The 25,277-nt window shown below is 47.8% G+C and overlaps 1 protein-coding gene across 1 annotated transcript in view; it reads right to left on the bottom strand.

Moving 5' to 3' along the window:
• LOC144790925 (sodium-dependent serotonin transporter-like) overlaps positions 1-25,277 on the bottom strand; it is a 697,068-nt gene that overhangs the window by 147,181 nt on the left and 524,610 nt on the right. The gene's annotated exons all lie outside the window — the stretch shown is intronic.

The raw sequence follows: 25,277 nt of genomic DNA, 5'->3' as shown, positions 1-25,277 counted from the left end.
CGCATCGAGCTTTGCGAGACTATTGGGGCTTAAACAGTCTTTAACTAACTTGCAAGGAATCGTGGCGATTCCTTGCAGTGCCCGTGAAATTCAAGCTCAATGCGTATGCGCATTGAGCTTAAAAGCGCGTGCACATGCCCCCAGCCGCCTGCCACATCAAAGGTAGCCCAGCTCCCCTCCCACAAGCTTATCAGCGTGCTCATTCCCTAATTATTCACGGCCGGCCGGCCGTGACATGCCCCCAGCCGCCTGCCACATCAAAGGTAGCCCAGCCCCCCTCCCACAAGCTTTTCAGCGTGCTCATTCCCTAATTATTCACGGCCGGCCGGCCGTGTCTCCTTCATTGTTCACTTTCCTTTCTACACTAACCTGTAACATTTTGATGTATGAGCTTGTAGCACTGCTCAACATCATTTCTTGTCTTTATTTTTTAGACATCCGGTAATCTGACTCCTTTTTATTGCGACCCGGAGAGTCACAGTTTTTACCTTGATTAATCATTCCCTGCTCCGTGAAAAGTAGAAGTCTGTTTCACGTGCGCTTTAAGGTAAACGAGGTATCATCTTTTGTACGCCTATGAAAGTGAAGCCTGTAACACTGCCCAACACTACCTCTCACATTTTTCCTAGTTCCTAGATTACAGGCAATTTAACTCTTCTCTATCCAGTACGGAGAGCGTTGAACTTCCAACCCATTTCTGCTCCGCTAAATAGAAACAGCTGTTCAATACGCACCTGCAGGTAAAACAATTTATCGCTTTGCTAGTTCATGCCAGCGAGGATACGCAGACAGGGGTGCAAGACAACAAACACAGTGTGATCTCTGTACCGACAACGAACTACTCCGTGTGAAAGCTCTACTCTGGATCACAACTACAAGGACACGGTTTACGCGCAGTCACTGGTTTATTATGACAGAGAAGATCATGAGTGAATGTTGTACCTTGAACACCGCGTTTTCCGTGCGTCTCCTCCCCCCTCCCCTTCTCTGCCTTCCCTCCGTCTTGTCTCTTTTGGCCCCCCTCCTCCTCCTACTCTCCTCCCCCCCCTCCTCCTCCTACTCTCCTCCCCACTCTCTCTCTCACAGCCTCCCCCAGCTCCGCCCCCTCACTTCTTGGTTGCACGGCCGCTAGGCCGTGCCTCCCCTACTCTCCTCCCCCTCCTCCTACTCTCCTCCCCCCTCCTCCTCCTACTCGCATAGGAGCGTTTACAAAAGCAGAAAAAAACGAGCTCTTTACGAGACACCCACACGGGTTTACAAACTGAAATTAATGTATTTACCCTGCCTTCTACATTGTACATTTATGGGGTTGAAGCACTGCTCTGCCAATATTTGCCGTGACTCGGGCTATTGTGTTATACAAGGCTTATAATAAAGCAGCATTAATGCGCTTATTTTGAGGTCTTGTCATGAGCTGCAGCGCGTGGATTCTGCTTTTCATTAGCGGATATTTGTTTAAAGATCTGTCGAGGCGACTCTGAACACACAAAGTAACCACAAACTAAGCAGCCGGTACGCAATCTGCGGGTTTTTGCTTTTCCTTATGAGTACCAAACCAACCAACAACAGGCAGACAGGGGTGCAAGACAACAAACACAGTGTGATCTCTGTACCGACAACAAACTACTCCGTGTGAAAGCTCCACTCTGGATCACAACTACAAGGACACGGTTTACGCGCAGTCACTGGTTTATTATGACAGAGAAGATCATGAGTGAATGTTGTACCTTGAACACCGCGTTTTCCGTGCGTCTCGTTACTAACTAGTCTCTACCCATCAGGTAAAGGAGAAACTCTAGTACGTGTGCATTCAGCCAAAGTGGCACTGTCACAGGGACATCATCAGCGTCTTGGATCAAGCAAGTGCATGCTTTGGTTTTTCATCGCGTGCATCAGCACACAGCTCCCGTGAGCATTTAGCCAGGCACTTCAATGGGTCAAGCAAAGTGCACGCACTGCTCTATGCAACCTAAATTAATGCATGTGAGGGAACATCCGGTCTTAGGTTAAGCCCTATTAGGATGCTTCGAATTCTAGCAAATAAAAATGGTAACAAATATAAAAGACAGTAAGTCCAAGACTCCCCTAGATGCAACTAAAAGCCTCGTAAAGAGTTTACCACTAGCTACTGGGGAGTTTATTTAAAACCCAGTCGCTGCCCGAGTCTCCTCCACCACCCCCACCCCCTCGCAGCTGTTCTGAAAGTTACTCTCGGACTTTAAATGCAGGAGATTCTTGTCTGGCACCATACGCATCTCTTGGGGTCTCTTATTTGCGAAGGTAGTCACAGTCATGCAAGGCAGACGTGCATTAGGCTTTTTAAACAGTAACGATTATAACTTCTGATGAATTCGAATGACTAAGCATTTCAGGTGGGGAGTTTTTAAAGCTTCCACCCCCAAACACTGCAAACAGTGCCACCTCGTGGTAACTGTGCAGCACTCCAATATAAGGTATGTCAGGAGCTAAGACTCGCACTTCCCTTCCCAACCACTCTGGGTGAGGACGCATGCTGCTATATCCACGTTTCTGGTTATAAAAGCCTTTTTAGGTCTCGCCCCCTCCCTTCTCCAACCCCTCCCCACTCTCTCTCCCAGCACAGCACCATTTAAAAACCCCAGCCGACAGTGCAATAGGTCTCGCAGCATTTGAGTTAGAGCTTTTAGAAATGTTTATGGCTTTTTTTATTTGTAATTCTTTAGCATTGGCTACAGGAAACAAAAATGCTAAAGATTTTCAAAAAAAACCCATAAACAATTCTAAAAGCACTAACTCTAATGATGCAAGACCTATTGCATTTTCAATGCTTGTTTCCCCTTTCTATCTTTCACCTTTCTGCACCTCTGCTCTTTTGTGCCTTATTTTTGCCCATTTTCCCTTTCTCTCCCTCTGCTCCTTCTCTCGTTTTCACTCGTTTATTTACCCTTTCTATCTTTCACCTTTCTGCTCTTTTCTGCATCTCTGCTCTTTTGTGCCTTATTTCTGCCTATTCTCCCTTTTTTCTTTATCCCTTCTTTCCTCCCTTTACCTTTCCCCGCCGCTGCTGCCCCCGCGGCCCCTCCCCCCCCAGCACGACCGGCCCAATCCAGCTCCCCTCCCCGCTCCCGCCTCCCAGCTGTCCAGCCCTCCCCGACCCCTACTTAATGGCGGCCACTGCGGGGACAGGCGAGCAAGACCACTGACTCATTGTCAGTGAAATTGCTCTCCCACCCTCGCAGCTCCACCATTAAGTGAGGTGCCCCTGCCCCTGCACTCTTGAGTGTTGGTGATCGAGGCCCTCCTCCACCCGCAGGTTTCCCTGCGCCTCATCCCTGGTGGTCCAGTGGACCTCTGTCTCCTTTCTTTCTTTCTGCTCCTTCACTCGTTTTTCTCCCCTTTCTATCTTTCACCTTTCTGCACCTCTGTTCTTTTGCGCCTTATTTCTGCCCATTTCCCTTTCTCTCCCTCTGCTCTTTCACTCGTTTTCACTCGTTTTTTTCCCCTTTCTATCTTTCACCTTTCTGCACCTCTGCTCTTTTGTGCCTTATTTTTGCCCATTTTCCCTTTCTCTCCCTCTGCTCCTTCTCTCGTTTTCACTCGTTTTTTTACCCTTTCTATCTTTCACCTTTCTGCTCTTTTCTGCATCTCTGCTCTTTTGTGCCTTATTTCTGCCTATTCTCCCTTTTTTCTTTATCCCTTCTTTCCTCCCTTTACCTTTCCCCGCCGCTGCTGCCCCCGCGGCCCCTCCCCCCCCAGCACGACCGGCCCAATCCAGCTCCCCTCCTCGCTCCCGCCTCCCAGCTGTCCAGCCCTCCCCGACCCCTACTTAATGGCGGCCACTGCGGGGACAGGCGAGCAAGACCACTGACTCATTGTCAGTGAAATTGCTCTCCCACCCTCGCAGCTCCACCATTAAGTGAGGTGCCCCTGCCCCTGCACTCTTGAGTGTTGGTGATCGAGGCCCTCCTCCACCCGCAGGTTTCCCTGCGCCTTATCCCTGGTGGTCCAGTGGACCTCTGTCTCCTTTCTTTCTTTCTGCTCCTTCACTCTTTTTTCTCCCCTTTCTATCTTTCACCTTTCTGCACCTCTGTTCTTTTGCGCCTTATTTCTGCCCATTTCCCTTTCTCTCCCTCTGCTCCTTCACTCGTTTTCACTCGTTTTTTCCCCTTTCTATCTTTCACCTTTCTGCACCTCTGCTCTTTTGTGCCTTATTTTTGCCCATTTTCCCTTTCTCTCCCTCTGCTCCTTCTCTCGTTTTCACTCGTTTTTTTACCCTTTCTATCTTTCACCTTTCTGCTCTTTTCTGCATCTCTGCTCTTTTGTGCCTCATTTCTGCCTATTCTCCCTTTTTTCTTTATCCCTTCTTTCCTCCCTTTACCTTTCCCCGCCACTGCTGCCCCCGCGGCCCCTCCCCCCCAGCACGACCGGCCCAATCCAGCTCCCCTCCCCGCTCCCGCCTCCCAGCTGTCCAGCCCTCCCCGACCCCTACTTAATGGCGGCCACTGCGGGCGCGCCGCTGGTGCACCGAAGGCGCATCAAAGGCAAGCACGTCTGCGCCCGTCTGCGCCCGTCTGCGCCCGTCTGCGACCCGTCCGCGACCAGCACCAGGAACCCTGGACCTCCGCCCCGCCAACGCTACGACACAGCAGCACTCAACCCAGGCTGCAACAACAACTGCAAGCTAGCATCACCAGCCGACACCCATGGACCCTTCAGCTGTCACCGCTGCCGGCACACCTGCAGCACCGCCAAGAACACGGATCCAGCACAACCCGCCCACAAGAACACAACCGAACTAAAGACCCTGCAATGCATCCTCCTCAACGTCCGATCCCTCCACAAACACGCCACAGAAATCTGGGACCTCCTCGACAGCACAACCCCAGACGTAGCATTCTTCACCGAAACCTGGACCAACACCACCTCGGGACCGGACATCGCCATCGCCATCCCCCAAGGATATAAGATCTCCAGGAAGGACCGCCCCATCCACCCAGGAGGAGGAATCGCCATTGTCCACAAATCCAGCCTCCGCCTGAGCACACCCCCTGACGAGTCCACAGAACTGATGGAACACCTTCACTTCAAGATACTGGCCAGCCCCACCGCCGCCCTCCGAGGAACCCTCATCTACCGACCCCCTGGACCCCGCGGACCCTTCGCCAACTCCATCACGGACATTATCTCCCCGCAGGCCATCGCATCCACCAACTACACCCTGCTGGGAGACCTCAACTTCCACCTCGACAATCAACTGGACCCCAACACCACATCCCTCCTGGACAACCTCCACAACATTGGACTCCGCCAGATCGTGACCGAGCCCACGCACTCAGCAGGACACACCCTCGACCCCCTCTTCACTACAGGAAGCTCCATCACCTTCAGCCACACCACCGAACTCCCATGGACCGACCATCGTTGCGTCCACTTCACCTTCAGAACACCCACCATCCACAGACACCAGCACCTGCTTCCACAAAGAAACTGGACCAAAATCACCGATGACCAGCTCACCTCCTCACTCAACAACTCCACCCCAACCATCGCGGAAAACGACGACCCCAACACCGCAGCCCGAACCCTGCATAGATGGATCTCGGACAGCACCAACACCATAGCCCCCCTCAAGAAAAACAACAATACCCGTGCCAAGAAAGCCAGATGGTTTACCACCGAACTTCGAGAGTCCAGGCGCACATGCCGCCGCCTCGAAAAGGCCTGGAGAAACACCAAATCCACAGAAGCCTACATCAATTTCAGAGCCGCCACCAACGCCCACCATCAACTCATCAGAGAAACGAGGAAAAAAGCGATCGAAGACAGAATCTCCACCCACGCACACAACAGCAAGGAACTCTTCAGCATCATCAAGGAGTTCGCCCAACCCACCAGCGAGTCTACCGACATCCCTCCCTCGCAAGACCTCTGCGACAAACTCAGCATCTTTTTCCACCACAAAATCAAGAGCATCTACGACAACTTCGACGAAGACAACCAACACACTGTACCCTCACCAACCACCCCCGACACCCGGAAACCAGCGATTGATGACTGGACAGCCCTCACCACCGAAGACACACTGAAGATAATGAAGTCAATCCACTCAGGGGCCCCCACGGACCCCTGCCCCCACCACATCTTCAACAGAGCCGCCAACACCATCGCACCCATCCTCCGCCAAACCATCAACCGCTCCCTGGCGACCGCCTCATTCCCCGACGACTGGAAACACGCCGAGGTCAACCCCCTCCTAAAGAAACCCTCAGTGGACCCCACCGACCTCAAAAACTACAGACCCATCTCCCTGCTCCCGTTCCCAGCGAAAGTCATCGAGAAAGCCATCAACAGCCAACTTGCCACATTCACTGAAGAACACAACATCCTCGACTCCTCCCAATCCGGCTTCAGAAAAAACCACAGTACGGAAACCGCCCTCCTCGCCGCAACAGACGACATCCGCACCTTACTGGACAAAGGAGAAACAGTAGCCCTCATCCTCCTCGACCTATCAGCGGCGTTCGACACAGTCTCCCACCGCACCCTAATACGCAGACTCTACGATGCAGGAATCCAGGACAAGGCCCTCGACTGGATCTGCTCCTTCCTCTCCAGCAGGACGCAGCGGGTCAGACTCCCCCCTTTCCTCTCGGACCCCACACCTATCACCTGCGGAGTCCCCCAGGGCTCCTCCCTCAGCCCGACGCTCTTCAACGTCTACATGGCTCCACTTGCCCCCATCGTCAGAACCTACGGACTCAACATCGTGTCATATGCAGACGACACCCAGCTCATCCTCTCCCTATCCAACGAGCCCAACACCGCCAGACGCAACTTTCGAGAAGGCATGGAAGCCGTCGCCAAATGGATGAAAAACAGCTGCCTACAACTAAACACCAACAAAACAGAAGTACTCATCATGGGCCCAAACCCCGACGCCTGGAGTGACACCTGGTGGCCCACCGCCCTCGGAAACCCGCCAACCCCCACAGACCACGCACGCAACCTGGGAATCATCCTGGACTCCGAGCTCAAAATGGACCGCCAGATCAACTCTGTCTCATCTTCCTGCTTCCACACCCTCCGCCTCCTTCGTAAGACCTTCAAATGGATCCCCCTCGAACACCGAAAGACAGTCACTCACGCCCTGGTCACCAGCAGACTCGACTACGGCAACGCACTCTACGCCGGAATAAACAAAAACCTCATCTGCAAGCTACAGAACATCCAGAACGCCGCCACAAGACTGGTCCTCAACCTACCAAAACACTGCCACATCTCCCAGCACCTGCGCACACTCCACTGGCTCCCCGTCGAGGCGAGAATCACCTTTAAGATGCTCACCCACGCACACAAGGCCCTCCACGGCACCGGACCAGCATACCTGAACAGCCGACTCAAATTCCAAGCACCCCAAAGGACCCTACGATCAGCCCAGCTTTCCTACGCTGTTGTCCCCCGCACCAGAAAGACCAGATCGGGAGGCCGCTCCTTCTCCTTCCTCGCGGCCAAAGCATGGAACGCCCTTCCGCTCCACCTCAGACAGACAACATCTCTCCCCATCTTCACAGGAAACCTCAAAACCTGGCTCTTCGACAGACCCCCTCCTTGATGGAATGGAACCTGCACCCCCTAACCCCCCCCACCCCTAGCGCCTTGAGACCCTTACGGGTGAGTAGTCGTGCTTTAACAAACTCCTGATTGATTGATTGATTGTATGCGCAGAGAAGTCGCAGGCATAGTGCGCAAAAGCCCTGGAGCAGGGTCGTACATTACGGAGGCCACGCTTCCTCCACCAGGGCACCCAGCACCCCCTCCCTTATCCCCGATCGCATCAGGAGGAGGGTTCTTTACTTCCACTGCCATTTCCCCGACCTCCATGGACTATACCCCTACCGTCCATGTAATACAAAATACAGGTATTCCTAAAGCCCCTCCAGAGCGATTTTATGGGGATCCTAAGAAGTTCGAGACATTTCTGAACCAGTGTAGGCTTCACTTTCTTTGTAAACCCGCTGTGTTTCAGGATGATGCTGCGAAAACCGCTTTCATGATGTCCTACATGGGTGGGAACGCTGCAAGCTGGACCATACCCCTGATGGAAAAAAAAGATCCTGTGTTACACCACTTCACTGACTTCTGTTCTGCGTTGAGGAAACTGTTTGACCGCAAGTCCCACATGTTGACCCTGGATAAGGAACTGCTTACTCTGCGTCAAGGGTCACAGGACCTGTTATCCTACATCACGTCCTTCAATCGACTCGTGGTTGAAACAGACTGGCCACAGGAAAAGAGAACCTCCTTGTTCTACCAGGGCCTGAGAGGAGAACTGAAAGACGTGCTTTCCCAGGTAGTCCAGCTACCAGCAACCTGCGAAGAGTTGATCGACCTTGCGGTAAGTTGGACCATCGGTTGCTGGAAAGAAGAGGGGATCGGAATAGGGGTGAGTAACGAGGATGGTATCCAAGACCAAAACTCCTTGCGGAAGAAACCCCTAAACATACCGACGGGACCGAACCAATGCAGATCGGGGGAATCAGGGGCCCCCTTACAATAGAAGAACGTGAACGTATGAGGAAGATGAAGCTTTGTTTATACTGCGGCAAGAGCGGTCACTTCCTAAGAGAGTGTAAAGCCAGGGCCCAACAACCAGAGAGAAACCCGGCTCCACGAAAAAACGCTGCTCTGGTAACGAAAGAGGCATCGGAAAACTGAAGAGTCCGAACCAGAATGAGATCACTGGGTTGGACGAAAGACATACACCGATCTCCTCACTACTAGCTAATACGTTGATGCCAGCTGTGGCCCACATCAACATGACCGTATCTTTGTGGGTTTCTGCGGATGATGCCACCCAAGTGGATGCCCTGTTGGATTCAGGAGCTACCGGTAACTACATGGATATTGAATACGCAACCTCCTTGGGGATCGCATGGGAGAAGAAGGAGGAACCAGAGCATGTGAAGGCGGTGGACGGATCCGCCCTATCCTCTGGACCAGTAGTAAGGCATACCCTGCCTCTTCGAATGCAAATCAAAACAGAACACTCCGAGTACATCCAATTTGATTTAATAGCTGCTCCGCAATTCCGCCTAATCCTCGGTATGCCATGGCTAACCTTACATGACCCCGCTGTGAGCTGGACCGCTCGCACAGTGTCCCTGAACTCTGCCTATTGTAAGGAACATTGCAGTCTACCTCTCCCCTTCTCCTCAGAGGCTAAGGAAGAGGAAACCACCAGTGCACACTTCCTGGCCGCAGCATGTGCAACAGAACTGACGTGTAGCGCCACCACCCTGCCAGACGACTATGCGGAGTTCCAGCCTCTCTTCAATAAACAGAAAACCACTCTTTTACCACCTCATCGGGTCTATGATTGCTGCATAGAACTACTTCCTGGTGCAGCCATTCCCTACAGTAGGGTCTATGCCCTCACCGAAAAAGAAAATCTATATCTGAAGAACTATATAGACGAGAATTTGGCCTCTGGTTTCATTCGACACTCCACGTCGCCTGCTTCCTCGCCCTTATTTTTTATTCCGAAGAAGGATTGTGCCGAGTTAAGAACGTGTATTGATTACAGGGCCCTGAACAACATCACGGTCAAAAACCGGTATCCCCTTCCTTTAATCTCGGTCTTGATGGACCAGTTACACGGGGCTCGCTACTTTACGAAGTTGGATCTACGGGGGGCCTACCATTTAGTCAGAGTCAAACGTGGAGACGAATGGAAGACGGCCTTCCGGACCAAGTTTGGCCCTTTTGAGTACAGGGTAATGCCGTTCGGGCTTTGCAACGCCCCGGCAGCCTTCCAGTACTTCATGGACGAAGTGTTGAGAGGATTGCTAGATACCATCTGCATGGTTTATATTGACGATATCCTTGTCTACTCTCGTACTCTACAGGAACCCATAGAACACGTCAGAGAAGTACTGGGTCGACTGCAGCAACACGACTTGTATGCCAAATTAGAGAAATGCCTCTTTCATACGCAAGAAGTGTCCTTTCTGGGATACGTGATAAACGCCAATGGTTTTCAGATGGAGAACGGTAAGGTGGAGGCCATCACGAGATGGAAGACCCCTCAGTGCGTGAAAGCCATACAGAGCTTCTTAGGCTTTGCGAATTATTACCGGCGTTTCATCAAAGACTTCTCCAGGATCATACATCCCTTGTCCAGTCTGTTGAGGAAGAACGCTCCCTTCATCTGGGGTGAGGAAGCTGAACATTCGTTTCAATACCTAAAGGAAAGATTCACCCAAACACCGATTTTGCGTCATCCTGATGCACAACTCCCCTACATACTGGAAACCGATGCGTCCCAATATGCTTTGGGAGGGGTCCTGTCCCAAAGGTATCCCTCTACAGGACAAATCCACCCTGTGGCCTACTACTCGAAGAAACTAAGCCCTAGCGAAATCAATTACTCTATCACAGACAAAGAGCTATTGGCTATCAAGAGAGGGTGCGAAGAGTGGAGACACTACTTGTTGGGAGCCCGTCACACCATTGAAATCTACACGGACCATCTGAACCTGCTGTTCCTAAAGACAGCCAAGGCCCTGACACCGCGACAACTCCGTTGGACTCTCTTCTTCTCGGACTATGATTTTGTCATCAAGTACCGCCCCGGTCCACAAAACGGAAAGGCCGACGCTCTCTCCCGGAACCAGGACACCCAACCACATCAGACAGCTGACGACATCGAGCCGCCCTACATCTTGTCTGAAAAAGCCTTTCCGGGACGCGCGATAGCCTTGCTCACGACCCCAGATTTCCTCGAGGATCTCAAGGTGTCAGTGGCGGATATAGATGACAAGGCCTGGCTCCAAGAAGAACCCCAGTGGTGATCATTGAACGACGGACTCCTGTACTATCGTCACGCCATGTATGTACCTGACCCAGGTCTACAGATGCAAGTACTGAACTGGGCACATGACTCTGTGTTAGGAGGTCATTGCGGTGTGTACAAAACCATCGCCACAATAGAACGCTCCTTCTGGTGGCCATCCGTGAGAGACGACACAAAGAAATACATCAGGAACTGTTCTGTGTGTGCTCAGGGTAAGGCGCGACACACCAGGCCGATGGGGCTCCTCCGTCCCATACCCATACCACCCAAACCATGGCACACAGTCTCCATGGACTTTATAGTGGAAATGCCCTTGTGTCAAGGAAAAACAGTGATCTTAGTGTTAGTGGAACAATTGACCAAAATGGGGCACTTTGTACCGTTAGAAGGATTACCGACATCAGCAGAACTGGCACTGGTGGTATTACAACATCTCGTAAGGGCTCACGGTGTTCCGAGTGTCTTCATAACGGATAGAGGGTGGCAATTCACTTCCCGTTTCTGGAAGGCCCTATGCAAGACTATGAACGTCGACGCCAGGCTCTCAACAAGTTACCATCCCCAAACGGACGGCAAAACAGAACGCCTCAATCAGACTCTGGAACAATACCTGCGTTGTTTTTCCCCGCAAAACTCCACGGATTGGGTCACTCTCTTATGGTTGGCTGAGTTCACGTATAACAACTCCGACCATTCGACCCTGGGTTGTTCACCGTTCTTCTGTCTTTTGGGTTATCATCCAAACATCCTTCCCTTCGAATGGCCTGTTACCTCCAATCTTCCTAGCGTACAGGAACATCATGCACATATACAAGTGGTCAGACTCGATGCACAACGCCAATTATCGGCTGCTCAAGCTACGCAGAAACGTTTCGCTGACAAGAAACTCAGTCCGGAACCAGACTACCAAGTGGGAGACAAGGTGTGGCTCTCTACCTAAAACATACACCTCAAGGGTATTAACAAGCTGAAGCCTAAATACATAGGCCCCTATAGCGTGGAAGAAGTCATCAATCACGTGGCACTGAGACTGGCTATCCCCCGCTCTTGGCACGTACACCCTGTTTTTCATGTGTCACTGCTCCAACCCTGTCCCTTAGACAGTAGATTGCCCGTTCATCCCCCCACTCCTCCCTGTGCTAGTGGAGGGATTGGAGGAGTACGAAGTGCAGGAACTGTTGGATTCTAGGTTGCATCGGGGTAGGGTCCAGTACCTGGTGAGTTGGAAGGGATACAGGATTGAGGACAGGTCCTGGGAGCCTGAGCAGAACCTCCATTGCCCTGACGTATTAGCACAGTTCCATCGGGCCCATCCGGGTAAGCCCGGTCGACCGCAGTCCTTGAGAGGGGCTCTGTAGCGATTCTGTGTAACAAGTACAGGGCAGGGCTTCCTAGTAGCGGCAGCACTACATCTCCCAGAACGCCCTGGGCTCTAGCAGTCCGGAACCGGCAATTAGGAATTGGTATTTAAGCACCTCCCAGGAAGTGCGAGGTGCTTGTCAATCTTACCTGATTCCTTGCCTGAACCTGATCTCTGTTGTTCACCGACGCTGCTGGTTCCGCGGACGCTTTCTTTCCCGCTTCCTGGAGGACGCCGCTGCTGGTTCTGCGGACGCTTTCTTTCCCGCTTTCTGGAGGACGCCACTGCTGGTTCCGCGGACGCTTTCCTTCCCGCTTTCTGGAGGTAGGATCTTGCCGATAGCACGGCTGTGCTATCCAAACTACTTCTTTTGTTCACTTCCCTTACTTTTACTCATTTAGTGTTCGCAGGCGTACATTACCCGGATAACAATTCCCGCTTTGCAAGAAACAGTGCCTGCTCTGTGGGGATTACATTCAAACTAAAAAATGCCTTGCAAACGCCAATAGACCTTTCTTCCTTTGGGTACTGTGCAGTAACAGCCATAGGATTGTTAAAGGTTTTCAACACTCCGGATATTATTCTCGCCGAGGGTTTCCTGTCTATAGCGCTGTGGAGCATCTAGTGAGTAATCCCATAGTTCATCTTGTATGTAACAGTCTAGCGCCATCTACAGTCCTGGGTAATCAGTTTCCTTTTGTTTTCCTAGCTACGCTGAGCCAAGAAGTATCCCTACTCTAGACCAGACCTAGAAGGGTGCCCTATCGACAGTGTCTTTTCTTATTTTGTCCCCTTCCCTTTTCCCCGGAGTGCGATCTGTCCTCAGTGTGTTTTTACCACATTGGGAGTGTTGGCACTTGCGGGAACTGGGAGGCCTCTCTTCAAGCTGTGGTCCCCGCTGGCTAGAAGAAGACAGGTTAGTGGCATGTGCATTACTTGTTTGGGCTACTAATCGTCTGTTCCCCGTGACAGGTGCCCTTCTTGGTAGTGAATTTGTGTAGCATTGCGCAGGGCACCACAATCTTGCAACACGTCTCCAGGCTGTACTGTAGGGTACCTCCACTCTTATGGAGGCACCGGAAACGGCTTTTGAGGATTCCAAAAGTCTTCTCACTGGTGGCTCTTGTGACTCTGTGGGCAGTGTTGTACCTCCGCTCAGCAGCTGTGGATAGATTGAGATAGGGTGTGAGGATGTAGTCCCGCACAGCATATGCACTGTCTCCTGCAGGGATGAAGTATGTTGATGTTTATTGAGATACTGCAAGTTCAGACATTTCATACTACTGTTTGTGTGTGCCATACAATTACCTAGCAGGTATCCCTCTCCAAACTCGCCATTTGTGAGTCTGCGATGTAAACCACAGTGTCGAAAAATCAAGGAATCATGAGTGCTTCCTGGGAATTTTGCTACTATATCTGTAATTACATGTTTAGCATTGCAGACTATGTGGATGTTTAGAGAATGGTATGATTTTCTGTTTCTAAAAACATACTCATTGTGTGATGGGGGACAGTGCGACATGTGTTCCGTCTACGCAGCCAATCACATGGGGGAATTGAGCAATTTGGTAAAAATCTTGTTTTGTTTGGTCCAGTTCCTGCTGTGTGTCTGGGAATTTGATGTGGTGATGCATCCTCTGCATCATAGCATTGATGAAAGCGTGGAAAAAGTGTGAAAGTGCACTCTGGAACACCCCTTCTACTGCGGCTCTTACCCCCTGAAAACTCCCTGACGCTAGGAGGTGCAGTGAGCACAACACCTGTATGTGTGTGGGAATGGTGTGGGCCCTGTATGTGGGGTGCTCCAGCATGGGTGTCAGCTCCTCTATCAGCTCCAGGATACATTCTGGATGCAGCCTGTAGTGCACATGGATGTCCTCCTCAGTGTGTTGGAAGAGGGTGATGCGTGTCCTGTAGATCCTCTCCTGGCGTCTCCTTCTCTCTTCAGTCTCTCGCATACGCAGCCTCCTGGCTATTTCATAAAGCACAGCCATTGTGAGAAGCCACTGTTGCATTATAGGCCAGTTTAAATAGGTTGCACCTGATTACCACCTGGTCTGAGTTGGTGGTCTAAGAGAAGTGCAAAAATGTGAATTTCGTAAAATCACTATTTGCGAATTTTACCTACATAGCAAATTGCGAATTCGCATTTTTGCGTGACGGTGTATGCGATTTTCGCAATTATTGCAATGCAGCTTGCAAATTCGCAATTTTATTCTCAGAATTTATTACACGCTAAATTGATAATGGCAAATTTTGCGATTAGCTATTTTGCATGGCACATTACCTACATCGCATCACACGCTTTTGCGATCGCAAACACCCAGGATTCTGCTAATTTCGGGGTTTACGATCACAAAACACCTACCTACATATGGCCCAATGTCACTTGCTTTTAACTGTGTGCTTTATTATGATCTGTAAATCTGGCCCAATGACAGTGGGTGCACCAGGAGCAACTACTATTTGAGCTGGGTGTTTTGTGTCCATATTTACCAGTTGGTTCTAAATGGCATAGGGGTAAGTGAACTGAAGGATTCCGAATCGAAAGGGTCTCAGTCCGACCAACTTCATGAGTGTTAATGAGGTAGGTGGAAAATTGCGACTCACTAGGATTGGAGGCCATCACAGGGAAGGAGACCTGCTGGAGCCAGCAGACTACCATGTATGTGATTGCCTTTCAATACAAGAAACTTCTTTTGTAAAATGAAGTCCGTTTTTCGTAAAGGGAACATGGCTGCATTTAAAAAGAAAATGTTACTTTTATTTTGTGGACCACTACCTACTTTTCAACAACCTTTTTTTTCATTCACAGAGAGGAAGGGATCCTTTGGAGACCTCCTTCAATCTTGCAAATGAATTATCATCATCTTTGAGGTATCCATAAAATGTAAATGCTTCGATACTGGTTTTCAATTGCAAAACCTTGATACATAAAGTACTATTTCAGTATTTGAAAGGAACGACTAGAACATGGCCATTACAGATACCAAATTAGTATCCTTCTAAAATCATGCCATTTAAGGAATCAGAAAAACTTTCATATCCCTAAAATGGGATTGATACATTGAAAAAACATCCTAGCGTTCACAAATGCTGAACTGTAGTGTTTACAACTCTTAAAATGCATAGTACTGACCCTGTGTTCTATGATTGTTAGAAAGGGCTTTTGTAAGTAGATTTATCGAGGTACACTGACTGATAGTTCATCCATTCTGACAGTCATGCTATCTGTGTGATATTAAAGGTGATGGGTTTTTAAGTACAACCTATTCTGGTTAATTAGAAGGAACAATACCCAGAATTTCTTCAGATGTATATGTGGACCCTGAAAAGACCCTGTGTTGGCTCATAGCAGTGAAAGTGCATGGTCCTTAAACACTTTGCAGGCTGACAGAGACTTTCATACATCTCCCCTTGAGATGATACATGAACATATTTTCTGCCTTCCTGAATTAGAAAGCAGGCATTTAATTACTGTCAGAAAATCTATTTGATGCCTCGTGTTTGTTATGTATATGTTATTTAACATTGTAATTTGGAAGTACATCACGATTACCTTTAGTGAAAATGCTCAAGTGAGCTTTGTAGTAATTACAAACAGGAAAGCCCATTGTAATTTACCTTGAATGAAAAACTGCATAATTACATCGACTGCAAATGAGATGTGTGATTGAATTAAACATTTGCATTTCCAAGGGTTTGTCCTGAAAGCTTCTCTTTTTTACTGAAAGAATAATAAACTCATTACTCTTTAGATCTCTGATCTGTTCTTGGGTCTCTGCCCAATGAATCAGTTAGCGGATTTTTGGGACAGCTGTTTGCTGAGGTGGCAGTTACAATAGCGCCCCGACTATGGAACAGGGATGTTCAACAGCTGTATCAAATGTTAACTTCGAGATTCGAGTGCTGTACAAAATTACTGAGTATGTGTTTAGCGCCAATAAAACTTTAATAAAAAACATCGAAGTCTATGGTCTCACCCATATCATGAATTTGGTGTGGACTGTTGTACTGATTATTGACAGCACTATAATAAAACGCTTTTAAGTGAACATGCAAATAAGTGAGTATTTACCCGTGCATCTAAGATAGCTCAATAAGTTAGATGCCCAACCCAGAGATTTATTTGTAACCTGCAGTTCATAGTATTGAATCGGGCAGGACTTACTCAGCTGTTCACCCTTCTGACACTGACAAATTTAGTGCTATTGAGTAGGCGAATGCTTGGAGCCATTTTCTTCAAGCTTGAGAAATGACAACAAGCGCTGTATAATCATAATATTGTTTTCCACTCCCTTGCGACATATCTTGTTTTCTTTCTTTTTTTTAAAAGGTATTTTTAATATTTACTGAATAACAAAACAAGAACAAAGGTGCGTAGGTTTTCGAGATCACAGTACCATATCTTAGTCACAGGGTGACTTTGATGATCTCCCTGCTCGTCCTCGCAATAAAACTAAGAGCCAGAAGAAAAACAACTTAATCAGCGACAGAATATTGTCGCATGTTTGTTGTGATATAACCATATGCAACTCCAACTTTATTCAGTCGAAATAAGCTTACCAATTATTTTATTATCCTTTGCACCAAACGCAATCTACGAATACGAGCAAACCATGCGACTATCAGACCTCTTTAGCCTATGTATCCCTGCAAAACCCCTGGGAGCTTAACTTTTCAAGCGGTCTTTGGCGATTTGGGAATACCGAACAAATGCACGCTGTCTCTTTATACCCTACTCGTCGCTTCACCGTCTGCGTCTGCACACTTATCCAGGTATTATGAAACAGCTTATTTCAAAGCCCTCAAGAAGATGTTGTAAATAAACAGAAGCGCTGCAGAAAAGGATGCACAAAGAGTAGGCTCCCAATCTCACCAGGACCTCCGTGGATTGGTGGGCCATGAAATATTACTCACAAATTGATTAACTCTGTGGCGCACGTTCCTTTTTGTTAGTGAATCAGTCTTCCACAAACTCACTCTCATACATTTATGCATTTGCTACAGCAAGGTCTGGGGCAGTCAGAGTTACAGCTAAGGCCACATGGTGTATCCTGACAACGCTGTACAGCTAATGCAGAGGAAGAAAGTTGCTGTATGCATTCTGGCACATGAAGGAAATATTTGCTGCATGCGTAGCTGAAGATCATATGCTTTGCACACTCCTGCTGTCTAGTATTGGGCACAGACGTTGCACGTTTTTCTTTTACGTATACGTTTTGGCTTCAAGGCGACTCATGAGCCCTCCCGAAAGCCCATAATGCACCAAGGCAAATACTCCATCTCAGATACCCCCTCCGAAATCTGGGACGAGGTGTGGTGCAGCGACCAGAGCGGCTGACTCCGGAGTACAGGTCTCATGGTTCAATCCCAGGTGCCGGCGGCAGCTCAGCATCATGTGACTCTGGACAGTAGCTCACTTAATGTCCCTGACGGCCCCCAACACCTTGAAACCTTAAAGGGTGATATGCTCGTGCGTTAAAATTATGGATTATGGTTTAAAACGTGTGCTCGGAGGTCTGTCTAGCTACTAAAAAACAATAGATTGACTCAGAGGACTGGAATCACTTCCAATGAATACAGATGCCACAGTCAGACGCTGACGCTTCAAAATCTGGCAGGAACAGAGGTTTCTCTATGTACCAGGTCATATACGTGACTTGTGAGGGCATGGGCTACTGAGAACATGTTCTTCCAAGTTTAACCCAAGTGCAAGTGTATGCGCCTGTCGGCAGACCTGCATAGGATCATCCAGTATTCTGTGACCCAAAGAGTTTGGAGGGCAGAAATGTGTCCTCTGAGAACTCCGACTACGTCTCGAGGATCCATACTGAAGCCTGGTCCCGGGACACAGTCTGCAACAAAGACTTTTACACCATTTGTGGATTGTCGCTCTGTTGCTCAACCTCAATGAGTCTCGAATCCAGGCAGTGGCGTAACGAAAGTTGAGGGGGCTCCCCTGCGAGGTACACGGAGGGGCCCCTGCTCCGGATTTAATCCGGAGATCTCAGGCATGAGTGTTGTGCTGAGGGGGCCCCATGCAGTTCGGCAGCCCCCGCACTGCAGGCCCCTTGTTAAGCCCCTGTGAGGCATGGAGTCTGGATGTGGAGTGAGTGAGTGAGTGAGGCAGGGAGCCTGGATGTGGAATGAGTGAGTGAGTGAGCAAGGCAGAGAGCCTGGATGTGGAGTGAGTAAAAGAGGCAGGGAGCTTGGATGTGGAGTGAGTGAGCAAGGCAGGGAGTGGTTCAGGGAATTGATGAGGAAGTAAGGTTGCGTGTATTGTGGAACCCTATGAATCTATTGCCTCTGATATAAGTAAACTAAAAGTAAATCATGAACCCTCTGTCTTGTGTTACCTCACTGATGCTTTTCCAGCACCTCTTCCTCACTTCAGTTGTATTCATTGTCTTAACCCCTTCCGTGCTCCCGTCGGCCATTGGCCGTCACAAGCACTGCCTGGCTGGTGCTGCGAACGGCCAACGGCCGACGCGGCCCCGCCCACTCTTAAGAACGCCCGCACTGCGCCGAAATAAGGGCCGCGGTAAACAGGTTAAATTAAAACATCTCAGTTGAATGACTACTGGAGAAGTTTTTAAATCCGGGGACAAGTCTCTTCCTCAAAATTATCGCCTAGTTGCCCTAATGGATAACAAGGCAAAATATTTTGCAGGAATACTTTTGGAAGAACTGCAGAAATGGGGCACAGAGAAATCCTTAATTCCAGTAAACCAGACTGGGTTCGCCAAATCCGTGGGCACAGCCTCCAACATCTTAGCAATGGGCATGCTAATGGATAAGGCTAAAATAACTAAAATGCCGATTCATTTTTGTTTCATAGACTACAAGGCCGCATTTGACCACGTTAACCGGAGCATATTATGGCCCAAATTAAAGAGATGGGGGATACCAGGACCACTGTTGGACCTGCTGATCAACCTGCACACAGAGACGTGGATTGAAACAAAGCTGGGTGATGGTACACTCCTGTCAAGACGAATAGCAACCAATAAAGGTCTTAAACAGGGCTGTGTTTTAGTTCCCACATTATTCAATTTGTTCTTAGGGGACCTAATCCTGATCCTTAATAGTTGTAACTCCCACGCTCCTAAATTAGGAGGGCTTTCATTACTGTGTCTTCTCTATGCTGACGACATAGTCCTAATTAGCCATACTAAAGTCGGGCTTCAACATCTGGTGAATGCAACACAACGATACTCGGATACAAATGAACTGACAATAAATTTAGAGAAAACTCGGACAATGACAATCAGTAAGAAAAGGAACAAGTCACTTACCTGGTTATGGAATAATGCTCTGATTGAGAATGCGAAGGAATATAAGTATCTAGGTGTAAAAATTGATAACAGTGGCCAGTTTACTGTTCAGAAAAAGAGCATCAGAGGCAAAGGCGTTGTGACAGAAATTGCTCTAAAAGCATTAAACTGTAAACTTGCTGGTCCGTCTCTTCAGCCTCTGATACAAGCTAAACTGTTACCTATAATAACTTACGGGAGCGAAGTTCTGAGAGGCAGAGATGCCAAGATCCTAGATAACACAGTTACAGCTGCGTATATGATCATTTTTAGTTTGCCTAAACAACCTTCACCAGCTCAAACTAGGCTTGAGTTTGGCATCCAGAAACAGCTCCTGGTGAGACAGGGGGCATACATAACTGTTCGGGAAAAAATAAAAAAAAACAAATAAGGAACCATAAATGACTATTTATGGAAGGAATTAGCACAACACCAAGCTTCACCAGCAGAGGAGTAACTAAAAAAAAGCCTGGCGAATCTTGGCTTACACCAACTTTGGAAAAACTCCCACAAGCCATATTACGCTTAAAAGATTGTTCCGGAAAACAGTTAAACCTCTCTCATGGGTTGAAGACAGGGCATCACTTGCAAAAATGTCACATGGCTGGATAATCTTGAATATGTATTCCACACAGGCACCACAGACCTACCTTGATTTGGGCTACTCAAAAATAGTTAAAATGAAATTTTGAAAATATAGGCTGGGGCTGTTAGCCTGTACTTCGCACCTTCCACACTGGTTAAAGGATAAGGTGGGCGCCCTCTGCCGCTTATGTGGAATGGTGCCGGAGGACATGCCTTATTTGTTGTGTTCCTGTGATAAATTGTTGGAAGAATGAAAGAATCTGCTGAAATACCATTTTAACCGACGAGGAATATGCTCACGAAGACAGGCAGTCCTTGTCTGTTTTGCACCTCATGATCCTCAGCTTAATTGTAGTTTTGTGAGGTTCATGAAAGCAGTGGAAAAGAAAATGCCAAGTTCTGACTCTTAACCATTGTTCAGTTATTCTTTGCATCCCATGATTCTCAGCTGAACTGTAGTCTTGTGAAGTTTATAAAGGTAGCAGAAAAGAAACTCCCGAGATTTGAATCTTAATTGTCTTTCCCAAGACATGATTTCTAATTGACTATTATTTTTTTTTATATATATATATATCTTATGATTTAACTGGAAACTGGAAAAACTGTGTGTGGTGATAAATTGTTCTTTGTATATAGATGGAATTTAAAGGTTATAGTGATGTGATGTCTTTTACATGTTGACGTGCATTTTTAAACTTGTATTGCAATGGTTTTAATTAAGTATGCAAATAAACTATTACTTACTTACTTACTTACTGGAGAAGTTAGGCAGAAAACATAAAGAATTGCAGATCACTTGGTTTTGGGTAACGTCTCAGGTAAAAGTAATTAAGTTAGCAAATTCTCTTAGATCTGATAGCATGCTAATTACAGCTAGAGGTGAATGTTCCATACTGTTGCCATGCAATGCATTGTGCTACCCATTATAGAGCACCCAGCAGCACATGCGTCACAGTACATATCCAACACTCTGCTTAGAAGCATTCAGATGCATGGCTGGCCATCTTGGAATGGTTTTTGCAACAAAGAGCATTCCATGATGTCGATGCATGCGCAACATGCACAAGCAACGTGATGCACTGGCAGGTATTTTGCCATTTAAAAAACTTTAATTTTCTATTCTATGGCAGCTGACTTCCATTTAAAATGGCAAATAAAAAAAAGGTATCCATACAATGCTGCATAAAGGGAAAATAAGCAACCCTCCCAGGGACAGTGCAGCTGCCGAGCCCGCACCAAAGCAATATTCTTTAAATTTTTTTTTTTTTAAGGAGGTGTATGGGAAGGGGCGAGGTGGGATAACAGGAGTCGGGGGAATGGGAAGTCCCTAAAGAAAGTGAGGGCGCAAGGATGTGAGGAAAAGGAGCGAATGGGAGAGTGAGAGCAAAGAAAGACAGACACCTCCATGGAGTGCTGAAACACAAATGAAAATGTAAGCAGTGGAAAGATACAACTCATTCAATCAATAAGAAACACAGTAAAGATTACATGATCCAGGGAAGGGACAAATGAAAGACCTGGGTGAAAATCCACAGATTAAGAGTCAGGGAAGTGAGACAGACAAGAAAGCCATCCGGTTATAAGTAAGGTGCAGACCCAAAGTCCACTAAATGTATTTTGTTAATTGCGTTATAGACAACCCCCTAGACAACAAACAGCTAAAGCTGTGTGAAAGCGAGACCTAAAGAACACTTTGCCACAGAGTGCATTACATCTTTGGCATCACCTTATAAAACCACTTCTGAAAAATATGCCTTCAGGTAAACTGATGATGAACACTGGCTTGTATACCAATTTATTGTTGGATTCAAAGCTAGCAAGGCACAGCCTTCTTGTAGGGTTCGCTTTGTAAATATGTCTTTCTCTTTCTGTTTAAGTTAGGAATTCCATCATGCTGAGCATACACATGATCGAAAGAGATGCATTCTGGAAACCCACATAAGAGTTTATTCATCATATATTGTGACAAGTAAAAGCTGCCGCACCCTAACAAAATATTACTTGCACTTAAAGGTGTAGTCGTAGTAGGCATGAAGCAAACAACGCTAATTTCAGAAGCCCAGGGGTCATTCTGATCACTTTCAAAATATATAATTGAGAAACGTAATTGTCGCTACTTATTTTAATATGCTACTCCAGTTTTACTCTTTCATTCTTAACAAATGTACGGCATGCAGGAACTGATGTAAAAAGCACCCATGCCTTAGCAGAACTGTAAAAGATGCAGCCCTCATTTTGCTCAGAGCTAGCAAATGCTGCCAAGTCGTGCCCTTCTCTGACATGTAAAGTCTCACACTCACTCCTGCCATTGTAGACGCAAAATGTTCGAATAGTTTGCTCACTTCTACCGGTTTGAAGGTCACTTTTTCAGTGTCATTTTCTGCACCTACACAGTTCTTTTGTTTTTATTATGTCACGTGATCTCCTTTGAAGCCCTGCAAATGGAAAGGTATAAATCTGCCTTCTGCGTTTGCGTGCTTTACCTTTTATGCTCACAGGGTGCTAACAGATACCTTGCTGCCCAGCTCTGTTATTTGAAGATCATTTTTTTGTTAATAAAAATGTCCTGCCTCCCAATTCGGCATGAGCAAAGATTTCTCTGACAATCTGGTGCAGCGGCTGTTGTTTGCGATTGACCAAGGGTGGGGATAAGAGGCTGGCTCTCTGGCATGAGTACAGTGCTGAGGGGGCCCCCTGCAGCTCGGGCCCCCCGCACTTGCGGGGGATGCGGGGGCCTGTGTTACGCCCCTGAATCTAGGCTAATCCCCAGCTCCAAGAGATCTGGGCTTCAAGACCCTGAGACTTCATCTAAGAAGGATTGACCAATGTCACAAATCCCTGTCCCTCAATACCAACAAGCCATCTCTGCTTCACTTTTCTCTAACTGGAAAACTCGACCCCGAAATCTGGTTTGAGACAGTTTGATGCCCACCTCAACCATAGGTTAAATAGCTTCTTCCATACAGCTGCCCGAACAGTCTGTCAGACTGAGAGAGAGATAAATATGCATCCTCGGGGCAGGGGGGGGGGGGGGGGGGGGTGGTAGTTAATTTCTTGCCCACCACAGCAACATAAAGCACTAGTACCAGAGAAGATACAAATTACATTTTATGGAAGCCATATCCGAGGAACAGCTCATGTTTTTCATTCATAAGAAGCATTGGGCTAAAGACAATAGCCTTGTACCTCCGCAACCAAACTCAACAATACACTTGCCTTCACCACATTACTCATCTTGCACAGACTGAGATCAGCAGAATGAGCTTTATCCCCAAGACTTGTATTACAAGGCACTCCCCAATGAGGAGGCAGACTATCTCTCACACAGCTATTATGTAGACCCCTGTCACCCAAGTGGAAACAACCCTTGAGCCCTACCCAGTAGAGGCTTCACTACCGGATGACACAACAGCTCACCGTGCAGTTATTTGTTGGAAACCTTGTTTAAAATAGAAAGGCCGTCCCAGTTCTTAAATAGGCTAAAGAGCATGACCAAGTGCGTGGCAGAGAACTTCAAAGGCCTTGTGAAAAATAATGGTGGTATCCCTGATAGAGAAAAGAAGTACAAGCTGGTGCCTGATGATGCACTGTACATTAGAGGCCACATACCACCTGACATGCTTTATACTGCTAGAAAAGAGGGTATTTGCTAAAGGTGCTGGAGAGGATCGACGATAAGACAAGGAGAGCTGCAAGATAGACACGGCGGGCAAAAGGCTTGAGGTAGTGTAGTGTGATATATATCACTAACTCAGTCGGCCTCTTCTCCAGATATGACGAGTACCACTGTGATGAGATGGAGCATCTCATAAAACATTTGCTATAAGACTACTGCGAGAGTGGGAAATAGGTGGAATAGGAATTTAACGTAATTTCCAGTACCAGCACATGATGAACTTTGGATGTAACACTCTACAGCATCATGAGAAATGAAAACTAGCATCAGTGTGTCTGGAGCACCTCATTAACGCCCCTTTTGATTGGGAACACTTGTTTGGGCTCTAAGTGGACTTCATGTTAATCAAACAATGACACAGCAATAGTCGGGTGATGGTTGGAACTCCAGACCCAAACCAACAGACCTGGTTTTCAACAGCAACAGGTGAGAGAGGTGCCAAACTGCAGCAAAATTGCAGGACCCACAACAGCAGCCTTATAGGAGTTGCAGATTCATAAATTATAAACTAGAAGATGCTTCAGTAGTAGCGGCTATGCAAAAGGTAGAGGAGCCCAAGAAAACGGCCCTTCTGCACTCAGGCAATGATGTTCCCACTTACAACTCCAATGGACCTCTGCTCCTCCCGCTTCAGGCAGAGCTCATGCCTCTCTCTCTTTTGGGATTCCAGCAGAGTGGAAAGCATGCTGCTGCTTCTGTTTCTGACATCTGGTTTGGCTCTCTGTGTTTGCTTCTCTGTAGTGGCGCATTGCTTTAAACTTCAGGATACACTGCCTGGATTGGCAGTACAGCGCGTACTCCTCTATTCGAAGGAGTTGTTTGCTGACTTCTCTGATTGAGTCCCAGTTATTTCCCTGCAATCCTTGTACTCTTTGCTGCGGTGTTCAGGGTGTGTGGGAGCACTAGACAAGGGGGAATCCGCCTGAGTGAGAGCTCACTGCTGCATGTTTCCGGCTGGCAGTGAGTGCAGAGGTGGGGTGAAGACAGCATTTTGGAGGTAAATTGAAGTAATAAGGTGCAAGTGCGTCCCTGAACATTGGTTTATGGTAAAATCCTTTCAGATTACAAGCTGCAGTGTATTTATTTATTTATTTTATTTGCGGGTTTGTATCGAGCTTGAATCGACTCCTTCCGGAGTATCTCTGCGCCCAAAAAAACACCAGAAGCAAGGTCAAGCAGTCAATGGATAGCAGATTAATTCTGAAACAAGAATGTTTTGAGCTTCTTCCTGAAGCTCAGATGTTCAGAACATTGCCTCAGAGCAAGGGGAAGCTTGATCCATAAAGTTGGACCAACTACAGATAAGGCCTTGCCACACTGTCTGGTCTTTCTCACAGCTGGCACTCTCAGGAGAAGCTGGTTACTGGACCTAAGGGACCGAACTGGGTTGTATGGAATGAATTTATCTCTCCAGTGCGATGGCCCTAGTCCATTTAGGCTCTTGTGTATTAAACAGCAGGTCTTGAATTTTATCCTGTTACGAACTGAGAGCCAATGCAATTTCTCCAA

Source organism: Lissotriton helveticus, chromosome 11 (genome assembly GCF_964261635.1).
Source record: "Lissotriton helveticus chromosome 11, aLisHel1.1, whole genome shotgun sequence".
Lineage (NCBI taxonomy): Eukaryota > Metazoa > Chordata > Amphibia > Caudata > Salamandridae > Lissotriton > Lissotriton helveticus.
The sequence above is the reverse complement of the archived record's forward strand: the minus strand, read 5'-3'. Positions and strand labels throughout refer to the sequence as shown.